The following is a 16,047-nucleotide window of genomic DNA, read 5'->3' on the forward strand; positions in this document are numbered from 1 at the left end:
TTGAGGGGGTGGGGGGGGCGGGAGCCCAATGGAAGCCTGTCTACAAAACTCAATTCATTATTAAGTAGAACAGAAAACCAGAAGGACTCTGGACCTCGTAGGGTAAGATTGGAATATCCCTGCTCTAGGTAAAACTCAACATGTTTGACTCGTGGATAGCAAACTCTCTCCATATTCAGATATAAATGTAATTTATAATTTATCATTCATCACACAATGTCCTCCTGAACATGTACTTTCAAGACAAAGCATTGTAAAGCGTGGAGCAAGAGTCTGTTACAAGAGAGACTGTTTCACAATGGTGCAGCTGGCTGCAGGACACCTGACATGTCTCTACACATGCACGTCAAGTGGGGGCGGCAGGGTAGCCTAGTGGTTACAGACGCTGCAATGAAGTCTGGGTAAAGGAAGAAGTAAAAAAGGCCACTTTATTCACTACGTTAAATACAGTAAGATCTATGTTTCGGTACAGTAAAACGTCTGATGTGTAATCCATTACATGGTGTTGATAATCTTGGCCAGTAATGGTAAATGGTCATGATATGGAGGTAAGACAGACCATAAAACATGGGTTGGCAGACAGGTTCAAGCCCCAGATTGCTTATGAACACATTGAAATTAATCAGAGGGAGGGAGAGAAGAGGGCGATAAAGGGAAAGTGGAATGAAAGAATGAAAAGATAGGAGCGCTATGTGACTATCACTCCTCTCCTTGGACAAACACTGAAGCAGGGTATCAAACAAGTCAAACGTGGTGCTGTCAGACCACTTAATAGTTCAAATCAAACTCTATTGGCCGCATAAACATGTTTAGCAGATGTTATTGCAGGTGTAGCGAAATGCTTGTGGATTAGCAAAATGTTGTTAAGCATCCCCTGGTTAAGTGTCTGCTGGTGCCTCTAAATCCAATAGGGTCTGGGTCCAGCAGATACCTTCTCATGCCACAGACACTGTGAGACATATGGGATGAGACAGGATGTCGAATTGTGATAGAGAAGATGGTGCGTTACCGCCACCAACCGCAGGGGTGGTGAAATTACATTTAGAAGTAGAAGCTAGGTACTAGCTTGTGTGTACTAGCTAGCTAGCGTGTACTAGCTAGTGTGTGTGTGTACTAGCTAGCTAGTGTGTAATAGCTAGCTAGCCTAGCTAGTGTGTACTAGCTAGCTAGCCTAGCTAGTGTGTACTAGCTAGCTAGCTAGTTTGTACTAGCTAGTGTGTGTGTGTGTACTAGCTCACTAATGTGTAATAGCTAGCTAGCCTAGCTAGTGTGTTCTAGCCATCTTCACAGGCAACAGTAGTTAACATAATGCCATGGACTAAAGCTAGCTAGTTCTGGGACACTGTGAAGTCCATGGAGAACAAGGGCACCTCCTCCCAGCTGCCCACTGCACTGAGGCTAGGTAACACGGTCACCACCGATAAATCCATGATTATCGAAAACTTCAACAAGCACTTCTCAACGGCTGTCCATGCCTTCCGCCTGGCTACTCCAACCTCGGCCAACAAATCCGTCCCGTCCCCCCCCCGCAGCTACTCGCCCAAGCCTCTCCAGGTTCTCCTTTACCCAAATCCAGATAGCAGATGTTCTGAAAGAGCTGCAAAAACCTTGACCCGTACAAATCAGCTGGGCTTGACAATCTGGACCCTCTATTTCTGAAACTATCCGCCGCCATTGTCGCAACCCCTATTACCAGCCTGTTCAACCTCTCTTTCATATCGTCTGAGATCCCCAAGGATTGGAAAGCTGCCGCAGTCATCCCCCTCTTCAAAGGGGGAGACACCCTGGACCCAAACTGTTACAGACCTATATCCATCCTGCCCTGCCTATCTAAGGTCTTCGAAAGCCAAGTCAACAAACAGGTCACCGACCATCTCGAATCACACCGTACCTTCTCCGCTGTGCAATCGGGTTTCAGAGCCGGTCACGGGTGCACGTGCACCTCAGCCACGCTCAAGGTACTAAACGATATCATAACTGCCATCGATAAAAGAAAGTACTGTGCAGCCGTCTTCATCGACCTTGCCAAGGCTTTCGACTCTGTCAATCACCATATTCTTATCGGCAGACTCAGTAGCCTTGGTTTCTCTGATGACTGCCTTGCCTGGTTTACCAACTACTTTGCAGACAGAGTGCAGTGTGTCAAATCGGAGGGCATACTGTCCGGTCCTCTGGCAGTCTCTATGGGGGTGCCACAGGGTTCAATTCTCGGGCCGACTCTTTTCTCTGTATATATCAATGATGTTGCTCTTGCTGCAGGCGATTCCCTGATCCACCTCTACGCAGACGACACCATTCTATATACTTCTGGCCCGTCCTTGGACACTGTGCTATCTAACCTCCAAACAAGCTTCAATGTCATACAACACTCCTTCCGTGGCCTCCAACTGCTCTTAAACGCTAGTAAAACCAAATGTATGCTTTCAACCGTTCGCTGCCTGCACCTGCACGCCTGACTAGTATCACCACCCTGGATGGTTCCGACCTTGAATATGTGGACATCTATAAGTACCTAGGTGTCTGGCTTGACTGTAAACTCTCCTTCCAGACTCATATCAAACATCTCCAATCGAAAATCAAATCCAGAATCGGCTTTCTATTCCGCAACAAAGCCTCCTTCACTCATGCCGCCAAACTTACCCTAGTAAAACTGACTATCCTACCGATCCTCGACTTCGGCGACGTCATCTACAAAATAGCATCCAACACTCTACTCAGCAAACTGGATGCAGTTTATCACAGTGCCATCCGTTTTGTCACTAAAGCACCTTATACCACCCACCACTGCGACTTGTATGCTCTAGTCGGCTGGCCCTCGCTCCATATTCGTTGCCAGACCCACTGGTTCCAGGTCATCTACAAGTCCATGCTAGGTAAAGCTCCGCGTTATCTCAGTTCCCTTGTCACGATGGCAACACCCACCCGTAGCACGCGCTCCAGCAGGTGTATCTCACTGATCATCCCTAAAGCCAACACCTCATTTGGCCGCCTTTCGTTCCAGTTTTCTGCTGCCTGTGACTGGAACGAATTGCAGAAATCGCTGAAGCTGGAGACTTTTATCTCCCTCACCAACTTCAAACATCTGCTATCTGAGCAGCTAACCGATCGCTGCAGTTGTACATAGTCTTATCGGTAAATAGCCCACCCAATTATACCTACCTCATCTCCATACTGTTTTTATTTATTTACTTTTCTGCTCTTTTGCACATCAATATCTCTACCTGTACATGACCATCTGATCATTTATCACTCCAGTGTTAATCTGCAAAATTGTAATTATTTGCCTACCTCCTCATGCCTTTTGCAAACAATGTATATAGACCCTTTTTTTCTACTGTGTTATTGACTTGTTTATTGTTTAATCAATGTGTAACCCTGTGTTGTCTGTTCACACTTCTATGCTTTATCTTGGCCAGGTCGCAGTTGTAAATGAGAACTTGTTCTCAACTAGCCTACCTGGTTAAATAAAGGTGAAATAAAAAAGTAAAAACTAAAATAAAATAGTGCGCCAAATGGTATACATGTAGCACACATGATGCCCTGGAACAAAGCTACGGACTCACACGATACACAGGCCCAAAAACATCTATAGGTTGCACACGCACATACAATTTGAGATGCCAAAATACCATCTGAGACTCACGCACATGTGCTTTGAGGTTTGCAGACCACGCTGCATCAGCCCACATAATCTGCAGCTTGAGGCTTCTCTCTAAATCAGCTATGGCACCGTAGCAAGGACAGACAGTTTGTTGAGACTAGTAAGCCATCTGTGACTGCAGTTAGCAGTTTTTATATATTTTTGGTCAAACGGCAAAAATGTAGTTAATAAACCAAGATGACTCTAGTGTAATTCTCTGTTGGTCCTGCTTACAGGCTGCAGCAGGCTGAGTGTTTGTCCGGAGGATATAATGTATCAGACCATATCTCCCCAGGTTCTGTGTTCTGGTGTTCCACCTCACTAGGAGTAACACCAGATCTATAGCAGGTGTTACTCTACAGTCCCATTCCCTCCACTGATTCCTGTCAGCTCGGGAACGCCGTTCTGTTATTCCATATTTCCCGCTTGGTAGTCCGGTAAATCCCTCTCCTCCAGCTGGCCAGCCGCTCCAAGGCGACTTCCTTCGCTGGCTCAGCCCAAACTATAAATAGAATAACAATGACCGACCAACGACCCGGCCCTGGCCAGCGCCAGCCGAGAAACAGAGTCTGAGAACATACAGTATCACAACAACACCTACCAAAATGGATAGAACATATCACCACGACAACTAGACTAGGGCCGCTAAAATCCATACCACATGATACGGTATAAAAGCTTGAAAAGTCCTCACATGGTATACAGAGCATTCAGAAAGTATTCAGACCCCCTGACTTTATCCACATTTTGTTACGTTGCAGCCTTTTTCTAAAATGTATAAAATGTATAATGTTCCTCCTCAATCTACACACAATACCCCATAATGGCAAAGTGAAAACAGGTTTTTGAATTTTTTGCAAATGTATAAAAAATATAAAACAGAAATACCTTATTTAAAAAGTATTCAGACCCTTTGCTTTGAGACTCGAAATTGACCTCAGGTGCATCCTGTTTCCATTGATCACCCTTGAGATGTTTCTACAACTTGATTGGAGTCCATCTGTGGTAAATTCAATTGATTGGACGGAAGTCACTCATCACATCTGGAGGAAACATGGCATCATCCCTACGGTGAAGCATGGTGGTTGCAGCATCATATTGTCGGGATGTTTTTCAGCGGCAGGTACTGGCAGATTAATCAGGATCGAGGGAAAGATGAATGGAGAAAAGTACAGAGAGAGATCCTTGATGAAAACCTGCTCCAGAGTGCTCAGGACCTCAGACTGGGGTGAAGGTTCACCTTCCAACAGTACAACGACCCTAAGCACATAGCCAACACAACGCCGGAGTGGCTTCGGGACAAGTTTCTGAATGTCCTTGAGTGGCCCAGCCAGAGCCTGGACTTGAACCGAATCCAACACCTCTGGATAATCCTGAAAATAGCTGAGCAGCGACACTCTCCATCCAACCTGACAGAGCTTGAGAGAATCTGCAGAGAAGAATGGGAGAAACTCCCCAAATACAGGTGTGCCAAGCTTGTAGCGTCGTTTTTTTTACATATATTTGCAAAAATAAAAAAATAAGCTGTTTTTGCTTTGTCATTATGGGGTATTGTGTGTCGATTGATAAAACAAAATATTTAATACATTTTAGAATAAGGCTGTAACGTAACAAAATGTGGAAAATTCAAGTTGTCTGACTACTTTTTGAATGCACTGTAAACAGCCTCTAGTTGTAGGCGCTAGGCAGAAGACGCTGTAATCATGCAGGCTTGATAAAATGTGGGGACAAGACTGCTAAAATAGTTAACTACTGCCCTCTCCTCTTCTCAGTTCTCACTGCACTGTGTTGTGACTCCACACTCCAGATTATAAATAAATGTAACATTTATACAGCTGGCCCTGCAAAACTAGACTAGGGCCGCTAAAATCCATACCACATGATACGGTATAAAAGCTTGAAAAGTCCTCACATGGTATACAGAGCATTCAGAAAGTATTCAGACCCCCTGACTTTATCCACATTTTGTTACGTTGCAGCCTTTTTCTAAAATGTATAAAATGTATAATGTTCCTCCTCAATCTACACACAATACCCCATAATGGCAAAGTGAAAACAGGTTTTTGAATTTTTTGCAAATGTATAAAAAATATAAAACAGAAATACCTTATTTAAAAAGTATTCAGACCCTTTGCTTTGAGACTCGAAATTGACCTCAGGTGCATCCTGTTTCCATTGATCACCCTTGAGATGTTTTTACAACTTGATTGGAGTCCATCTGTGGTAAATTCAATTGATTGGACGGAAGTCACTCATCACATCTGGAGGAAACATGGCATCATCCCTACGGTGAAGCATGGTGGTTGCAGCATCATATTGTCGGGATGTTTTTCAGCGGCAGGTACTGGCAGATTAATCAGGATCGAGGGAAAGATGAATGGAGAAAAGTACAGAGAGAGATCCTTGATGAAAACCTGCTCCAGAGTGCTCAGGACCTCAGACTGGGGTGAAGGTTCACCTTCCAACAGTACAACGACCCTAAGCACATAGCCAACACAACGCCGGAGTGGCTTCGGGACAAGTTTCTGAATGTCCTTGAGTGGCCCAGCCAGAGCCTGGACTTGAACCGAATCCAACACCTCTGGATAATCCTGAAAATAGCTGACCAGCGACACTCTCCATCCAATCTGACAGAGCTTGAGAGAATCTGCAGAGAAGAATGGGAGAAACTCCCCAAATACAGGTGTGCCAAGCTTGTAGCGTCGTTTTTTTTTACATATATTTGCAAAAATAAAAAAATAAGCTGTTTTTGCTTTGTCATTATGGGGTATTGTGTGTCGATTGATAAAACAAAATATTTAATACATTTTAGAATAAGGCTGTAACGTAACAAAATGTGGAAAATTCAAGTTGTCTGACTACTTTTTGAATGCACTGTAAACAGCCTCTAGTTGTAGGCGCTAGGCAGAAGACGCTGTAATCATGCAGGCTTGATAAAATGTGGGGACAAGACTGCTAAAATAGTTAACTACTGCCCTCTCCTCTTCTCAGTTCTCACTGCACTGTGTTGTGACTCCACACTCCAGATTATAAATAAATGTAACATTTATACAGCTGGCCCTGCAAATAGAGAACAGTCTTGAACCACACAGAGCTCCCCAGAACCACACACCAGAGAGAAAGAGCAACATTAATCAGAGGACTGCAGACTCGAGACAGAATGTAGAAACACAAAGTAGACCAGAGAGAGACAGAAACCTGGGCTAGATTTTCCACGAGCAGTTTAGTGTTTCACTGCTCCTATTTTGTCCCACTACGAGAACTGAGAGTTGAGAAACACATGTAAGAGACCACCATTTGTCTGTTAGTCTTTTCCTCCCTCTCTTTTATCATTCTTTATTTTCTTACAGAGGGGCCGGTCTGTCGTGAGGGGTCTTTCTCTACCGCTCTACTCTGACAGACGAGGGTAGCTCTGTTCTCTCTGGCACGTGAAACACTTCCCTCCACACCTCCCTCTCTCTCTCCTTCCCTCCCTCCTACCCCCCCACTCAACAAAGGCAGCATTCCCACAGAAACCCCTTCAAACTCTGGAGTCAAAAACTACCCCTGTTTCTACCATCCTTTCCTCCCTCGCTCCTTCCCTCTCTCACAGAGAAACATAAGCAGTAAAGAAAGGGGACAAGCACAGAGGTTCTTACCTCAGACAAGCTCCCGCTAGGAAAAGACAGGGAATATCATCCTCAACGCTCCGCACGGAAAGCAATCAGCAACAAGTAGTAACAATGAACGGCTTCCCCTCCTTTCTCCCTCTCTTTCTCTGTTTCTCCCTCTGCTCCGTTCTGCAGTAGTAGGTTGCAGTAGCTGCAGGGGTCTGAGGGAGCGTGTGTGTGTCACCGTGTGAGAGAGTATGTGTGTGTGAGAGCGTGTTTGTGTGTAGCGCGGTGGACTCCAGTAAGGGCATTGGAGTCCAGTAGGGGTCCAGTATTGACTCTGAGCGCTGAGTTTAGGTCCTCCCCCTTCTCAGGCTCACAGCAAAGAAAACAGCCACCAGAACAGAGGGGAGAAGATCTCTCTTTCTCTCAAACACTTTTGTTTCCCTCCCTCCTTCCCTCTTGCTTGTTTTCCAATTTCAGTCCATGGAACTAACTGCTTTTGTCACTCTCTTTCTCTCCTTCTTTCTCATACACACTGTCACCCTCTCCCTCACAAACACTTTCCCCCTGCGTGCGTGAGTGTGTATAGGGGGAATGCAGTTGTGCTCCAGCGCCCTGGGCTCAAAGGGGGCGGGACCTAGACCTCAGAGAGCAAAATTCCTTCCTGAGAATGTTCCAATCAGAGTAGGAGTTGTGGTAGACCAGAACAGAACTGCAGGGCTGAGGCCAGGACTCTCTCTCCACCAAACTACAGCTACAAGAGTTGTGCTACTTTCAGTCTCACTTAAATACTGGGTTTTCCACTGATAATACTGTAAGCCACAATGCTACAAATATTCCATATAAGTCTATTATAAAGAGCCAACACTGTAATTGCGTTGGCTGTTCCATACATGGAGATGATGAGAACTTAAATCTGTATAACTGGAAGCCTCTCTCACTACTCTAAAGGAAAACAACCACAATATCAGTTTGAAAGGTACTTTGAAATCCAACCTCATGCATGCACGAAAATAAGCTCCTGCACACAAACGAACAAATCTACCGAAGCTGTGACAAAAATACTTAGCTATGCCTTTGAACTAGGAGGCAGGGGGTTGTCACCAGAACTGTGAGAGTTTCGCTATCTAGCTGTCTCTCCCCATGACCCTCCCTTCCCACCCCCTCCTTCCCTGATCAATCCTCTCAGGTTTCTGCTCCTGTTCTAGCCCAGGAGGAAAAGAGGCATTTGTACACAGAATGCCTCCCCCACCCACCTCATCCACGCCACCCCTTCCCAAGGTCTACCAACAGGCCTACCACCTCATCCCTCTCTCAACATCTCACAACTCCTCACCCTGACCCCACCACAAAGCCTATACCAGATCATCCCTTCACCATTACCCCCTATAACTTAACTGCTGGACTAAGTCCTACCCATTCAGCAGACATACCTGTAAATCCGCTTCCCTAAACCCTTCAAACAGGGATACAACCCTTCTAACATGACTACAACCTCTCCCCCTAAGCTCTTCTGTGATTTACTGAGGGAGAGGGGGAGGTTGGACAAACAGACACAGAGAAAGAGAGAGAGAGAACCTGAAAGACAGTGAAAGAGACTGAGGAGAGGACATTGGTATGTGTGCTATAGAGTTACACAGGACACAAAGAGAGAGAGGTCGTGAATCCTCGCCTCATATAGGTAACTCTCTTTGACACACCTTTCTCTTTATCTGTCCCTCTATTTAGCCTTCTCCTCTGTCACTAACCCCTCTATCCCTCCCACCATCTCTATCACTTTGTTGGTTTTTCTGTGCCAGCATGTGTGTGTGTGTTTATGTCAAAGTGTGTGTCAAAGCATTTGTCTAACGTAGTGTGTGTGAGTACATGTGTTACTAAGCATGTGTGTGTGACCAAACATGTCTGTCAGCAGACTGAAATGTGAACAGTATCCTGTAAGTCCTTGAGTCCTGCTACATGTGTCCTCAACCTCCACTGAGACCGGACAGAAACCCAAGAGGAAAGGTGGAAGTGAAACAGAGAAAAGAGGATGGGAGAGAGAAAGAGATGAGAGAAATGGGAGTATGAGAAACAGAAAGGAAGAAATAAACAGAGGTAGTGAGAGGAGATGAGAATAGATAGAGATGAGGAGAGAGAAACAGAGAGAGGAATGGAGAGAGAAAAAGAGGGCTAGATAGAGAGAGGGACTGAAAGGAGTGCAGCAGGCAGAGAGGGAGAGATGAAGAGCAATAGTATGGAGGCGGAGACGCCCACCCTGCTCCAGAACTTTTCCCTGCAGCTCAAACAACACAAATACATGCACACACACACAGACCATAGGAAATGTACAGTACAGAAGAGGCAGGTAACTTTCCACCCAAAATGCAACAACAGGCAAAACATTGGAACAGCTCCACTCCACATGGAACAAGACAGAACTGAATAGCAGGCAACTTCAAATTTGACTGTGTGTGTGAGAGAGAGAATCTGTGTGTGGAACTAAGGATCAGATGGAGCTATCTTATGCAACTCTCACATAAATGAATGATGATAAATGGATGAATTAATGCAACCGCTGTGTCAGATTTTTTTTAAAGTTGACGGAAAGAGCATACCATGCAGTAATCTGAGTACAGAGCTTAGAGCCCAAACCAGCCAAAATAAATATCTTAAATATGTTGCGAAGTCAACATTAGTAGCATTATAAATATTCACTTACCTTTGATGATCTTCATCAGAATGCACTCCCAGGAATCCCAGTTCTACAGTAAATGTTTGATTTGTTCGATAAAGTTCATCATTTATGTCCATGTACCTCCTTTTGTTAAAGCGTTTCGTAAACAAATCGAAATGCGCGTGCAACTTCCAGCAGAAAGGTTGGACGAAAATTCCAAAAAGTTATATTACTGGTTGTAGAAACATATCAACTAAGTATAGAATCAATCTTTAGGATGTTTTTATCATAAATCTTCAATAAAGTCCCAACCGGAGAATTCCATTGTCTGTAGAAAAGCCTTGGAACGAGAGCTAACTTTCTCGAGCCCAAGGCACTCTGCCAGACCACTGACTCAAACAGCCCGTATGAGCCCCTCCTTTATAGTAGATGTCTCAAACAAGTTTCTAAAGATGTTTGACATCTAGCCATAGGAAGTGCAACATAACCAATATCCCACTGTATCTTCAATAGGGGCTGAGTTGAAAACCTACAAGCCTCAGATTTCCCACTTCCTGTTTGGATTGTTTCTCAGGTTTTTGCCTGCCATATGAGTTCTGTTATACTCACAGGCATCATTCAAACAGATTTAGAAACTAGAAAGTGTTTTCTATCCAATACTACTAATAATATGCATATATTAGCATCTGGGACTGAGTAGGAGGCAGTTTACTCTGGGCACGCTTTTCATCCAAAAGTGAAAATGCTGCCCCCTATCACAATGAAGTAAATGACTGAATAAGTGAATGAATGAATTAGCCACATTGGTGTCTATCTGGTGTCTATCTGTTTTGCCTTGCTGTTCCCTCACCCATTTTCATGCTCAGTTGTATTTGTATGGCAGATCCAGTAAACAAATGTGTTCCGTTTGGCCACTAGAGATGATGGCTATGGCTTTTAGAATGAGAATGAGAATGGATGGAAGCTGAGGTGGACAAAACTGTGGCAAGAGGTATGACACCCCTGTATGGCAGTGATAACAAATACACTCAGCAAACAAACACACATACTGAACTTAAAGTTTAAGAGACAAAGAGATTGATAACTTTTCGATTCAGAACGTGAACGATTGTATCTCGAGAGAACAGGAATCCCAGTTTAGGAGAGCAGGAGCTAACTTGTGGAAGTGAGGGAATGTGAACAGCTGCCATCTTGGAGACAAAAGCACTTGTGTGAGGCATGTGGGATCAGCTGACCTGCCTTCCTCTATCCCTCCCTCACTCTCTCCCTCCCTCTGGGACAAGTGCTTTTTCTGGAAGAATTCCAACAGCATTCCGACTTAGAGGGCCCTGAACCAACCTGCCATTCCAGAACCCCATGTCTGTTCCACTAATGTTAGCCTGATCCCTGACACACACACACACACACACACACACACACACACACACACACACACACACACACACACACACACACACACACACACACACACACACACACACACACACACACACACACACACACACACACACATCCATCACAGATGATTTTTCTGGGCTAAAAGTTGATCTGTTGGTCTGTTGGTAAATCAGCACTTTTCCGTGTTTACGATGGGATATATATTTTCAGTTGAATCATTCCAAATAGGATCCTTGTCAATCAAATATGGTAACAGGGAGGTACAGTACAGGATATAGAGTGATTATAAGCTACCCATACTTATAAATATAAGAGAATATTTATACGGTTCATATTTGAAGACGAATACCACATAAAAATTAAGTTTAAAATATGATAAACAAATATAACAATTTTCTCTCAGAAGCAAATATCAACAAAAAAGTTACATATATTTTTTAAGTGTCTATATTTGGTCCAGCTGATATCATTGTTGGTAGCGATGATGACACACCTAAATCACAGTGTAGTTAGTTCAGCCCCATGGCGAAATCCCAGAAACATTAAAAGCAGGATAAACAAAACAGAGATTCAACTCAGCTTGTCTTGCCTTTCCAACTTTGATTTGATTCCCCCAGGAAATGGCTTAGCAGTCTATGCGTCACGCCCTGATCTGTTTCACCTGTCCTTGTGATTGTCTCCACCCCCTCCAGGTGTCGCCGATTTTCCCCTATGTACTTATCCCTGTGTTTCCAGTCTCTCTTGTATGTTTCCAAGTCAACCAGCGTTTTTCCCGTTCTCCTACTTTTTGCATTCTCCTTTTTCTAGTCCTCCCAGTTTTGACCCTTTCCTGTTTCTGGACTTTGTAGCTGCCTGCCTGACCATTCTGCCTTGACCACGAGCCTGTCTGCCACTCTGTACCTCCTGGACTCTGATCTGGTTTTGACCTTTTTGCCTGTCCACAACCATTCTCTTGCCTAATAAATATTGTAAGACTCCAACCATCTGCCTCCTGTGTCTGCATCAGATATTCTGTCACTGTGTACTCGCTGTTTAGAGCCAAATAGCAGGAAAGTTTGCTCAGTTTCTTTTTGTTAATTCTTTCCAATGTGTCAAGTAATTATCTTGTTGTTTTTTCATAATTTGGTTGGGTCTAATTGTGTTGCTGTCCTGGGGCTCTGTGGAGTGTGTTTGTGTTTGTGTTTGTGAACAGAGCCCCAGGACCAGCTTGCTTTGGTGACTCTTCTCCAGGTTAATCTCTCTGTAGGTGATGGCTTTTATGGAATGTTTGGGAATCGCTTCCTTTTAGAGAGTCGTAGAATTTAACATCTCTTTTCTGGATTTTGATAATTGGCGGGTATCGGCCTAATTTTGCTCTGCATGCATTAGTTGGTGTTTTAAAGTTGTACACAGGATATTTTCACAGACTTCTGCATCTAGAGTCTCAATTTGTTGTTTTTCCATTTTTGTGAATTCTTGGTTGGTGAGTGGACCGCAGACCTCACAACCATAACGGGTAATTGGTTCTAGAAATTATTCAATCATTTTTAGCCAGATCCTCATTGGTATGTAGAATTTTATGTTCCTTTTGCTGGCCCTTCTTGCCTTGTCTCTCAGATTGTTCATAGCTTTGTGTCAGTTACCTGTGACGCTGATGTCTAGGCAGAGGTATATATAATTTTTTGTGTGCACTAGGGCAATGGTGTCTAGATGGATTTTGTATTTGTGGTCCTGGAAACTGGACCTTTTTTGGAACACCATTATTTTGGTCTTACTGAAATTTACTGTCAGGGCCCAGGTCTGACAGAATCTGTGCAGAAGTTTTCGGTGCTGATGTAGGCCTTCCTTGGTTGGAGACAGAAGCACTAGATCATCAGCAAACAGTAGACATTAAACTTCAGATTCTAGTAGGGTGAGGAAGGGTGCTGCAGACTGTTCTAGTGCCCTCGCCAATTCATTGATATACAGTGGGGAGAACAAGTATTTGATACACTGCCAATTTTGCAGGTTTTCCGACTTACAAAGCATGTAGAGGTCTGTCATTTTTATCATAGGTACACTTCAACTGTGAGAGACGGAAAAAATCCAGAAAATCACATTGTATGATTTTTAAGTAATTAATTTGCATTTTATTGCACGACATAAGTATTTGATCACCTACCAACCAGTAAGAATTCCGGCTCTCACAGACCTGTTAGTTTTTCTTTAAGAAGCCTTCCTGTTCTCCACTCATTACCTGTATTAACTGCACCTGTTTGAACTCGTTACCTGTATAAAAGACACCTGTCTACACACTTCATCAAACAGACTCCAACCTCTCCACAATGGCCAAGACCAAAGAGCTGTGTAAGGACATCAGAGATATAATTGTAGACCTGCACAAGGCTGGGATGGGCTACAGGACATTAGGCAAGCAGCTTGGTGAGAAGGCAACAACTGTTGGCACAATTATTAGAAAATGGAAGAAGTTCAAGATGACGGTCAATCACACTCGGTCTAGGGCTCCAAGCAAGATCTTACCTCGTGGGGCATCAATGATCATGAGGAAGCTAGCTGTTTGTAATGTTTTGTACTTACATAAACGCTTGGATAGCTTTCGCCGAAAAGCTTTTTTGAAATCTGACACGCCAGGTGAATTAACAACAAGTTAAGCAGTGTTTTGCTACATTGCACTTATGATTTCATGAAAATTAAATATTTTTAGTAATTTAATTTGAATTTGGAGCTCTGCAATTCAGCTGATTTTGACGGAAATGATCCCGCTAAAGGGATGTGTGCGCCAAGAAGTTAACTTGGGTCACCATTTTGGGTAGCCTTCCACAAGCTTCCCAAAATAAGTTGGTTGAGTTTTGGCCCATTCCTCCTGACAGAGCTGGTGTAACTGAGTCAGGTTTGTAGGCCTCCTTGCTCGCACACGCTTTTTCAGTTCTGCCCACACATTTTCTATAGGATTGAGGTCAGGGCTTTGTGATGGCCACTCCAATACCTTGACTTTGTTGTCCTTAAGCCAGTTTGCCACAACTTTGCTTGCAAGTATACTTGGGGCAGTTGTCCATTTTCAGGACTCATTTGCGAACAAGCTTTAACTTCCTGACTGATGTCTTGAGATGTTGCTTCAATATATCCACATAATTTTCCATCCTCATGAACCATCTATTTTGTGAAGTGCACTAGTCCCTACTGCAGCAAAGCACCCCCACAACATGATGCTGCCACCCCCTGTGCTTCATGGTTGGGATGATGTTCTTCAGCTTGCAAGCCTCCCCTTTTCCCTACAAACATAACGATTGTCAATATGGCCAAACAGTTCAATTTCTGTTAAATCAGACCAGAGGACAAAAAGTATAATTTTTGTCCCCATGTGCAGTTGCAAACCATAGTCTGGCTTTTTTTATGGTGGTTTCCGAGCAGTGGCTTCTTCCTTGCAGAGGGGCCTTTCAGGTTATGTCGACATAGGACATTGTTTTACTGTGTATATAGATACTTTTGTACCTGTTTCCTCCAGCATCTTCACAAGATCATTTGCTTTTGTACTGGGATTGATTTGCACTTTTCGTGCCAAAATACATTAATCTCTAGGAGACAGAATGCGTCTCCTTCCTGAGCCATATGATGGCTGCGTGGTCCCACGGTGTTTATACCCGTGTGCTATTGTTTGTACAGATGAATGTGGTACCTTCTTTCGTTTGGAAATTGCTCCCAAGGATGAACCAGACTTGTGGAGATCTACAAAAAAAATTCTGAGGACTTTTTTTGATTTTCCCATGATGTCAAGCAAAGAGGCACTGAGTTTGAAGGTAGGCCTTGAAAAATATCCACAGGTACACCTCCAATTGACTCAAACGATGTCAAATAGCCTATCAGAAGCTTCTAAAGCCATGACCATAATGTTCAGCCATTTTCCAAGCTGTTTAAAGGCACAGTTAACTTAGTGTATGTAAACTTTTGACCCACTGGAATTGTGATACAGTGAATTATAAGTGAAATAATCTGTTCGTAAACAATTGTTGGAAAAATGACTTGTGCCATTCCCAAAGTAGATGTCCTAACTGACTTGCCAAAACTATAGTTTGTTAACAAGAAATTTGTGGAGTGGTTGAAAAATGTGTTTTTTTCTTTTCTTTTAATTTTTAAACATTTTTTTTCATCCCTTTTTCTCCCCAATTTCGTGGTATCCAATTGTTTTAGTAGCTACTATCTTGTCTCATCGCTACAACTCCCGTACGGGCTCGGGAGAGATGAATGTTGAAGGTCATGCGTCCTCCGATACACAACCCAACCAAGCCGCACTGCTTCTTAACACAGCGCGCATCCAACCCGGAAGCCAGCCGCACCAATGTGTCGGAGGAAACACTGTGCACCTGGCAACCTTGGTTAGCGCTCACTGAGCCCGGCCCGCCACAGGAGTCGCTGGTGCGCGATGAGACAAGGATATCCCTACCGGCCAAGCCCTCCCTAACCCGGACGACGCTATGCCAATTACTGCACTGTTGGAGCTTGAAGCACAAGCCTTTCGCTACACCCACAATGACATCTGCTAATCACATGTATGTGACCAACATTTTGATTTGATTTGACTGTGAACTCTGAGAGACTCTGGGTTGAAGTCAGTAATAAAGCAGTCTACAGTTCTACTGCCAAGGGATGTGCTGTAGGTGAAACTACCATAGGAGTCTCCTCGAAGCCTACGATGGACTATGTACAGACCCAGCGTGCGACACAGCTGCAGGAGTTGTGACCCATTTTTGTTGGTTGTTTTGTCATAGTTGTGTCTGGGGGGGCAT

At 43.9% G+C, this 16,047-nt stretch overlaps 1 protein-coding gene across 4 annotated transcripts in view; it reads right to left on the bottom strand.

The window, feature by feature from the left end:
- Positions 1–16,047, bottom strand: part of LOC135518151 (disabled homolog 2-interacting protein-like) — a 286,136-nt gene that overhangs the window by 254,402 nt on the left and 15,687 nt on the right. For 2 of the 4 annotated variants that reach the window (XM_064943075.1, XM_064943074.1), the window contains exon 1: positions 7,279–7,793. The exons of the other annotated variants lie outside the window; for them this stretch is intronic. The gene's annotated coding sequence lies outside the window, so the exon portion shown is untranslated. Of the gene's footprint in view, positions 1–7,278; positions 7,794–16,047 lie in introns of those variants that run through there. 4 annotated transcript variants of the gene reach the window in all.

Source organism: Oncorhynchus masou, chromosome 28 (genome assembly GCF_036934945.1).
Source record: "Oncorhynchus masou masou isolate Uvic2021 chromosome 28, UVic_Omas_1.1, whole genome shotgun sequence".
NCBI classification, from domain to species: domain Eukaryota; kingdom Metazoa; phylum Chordata; class Actinopteri; order Salmoniformes; family Salmonidae; genus Oncorhynchus; species Oncorhynchus masou.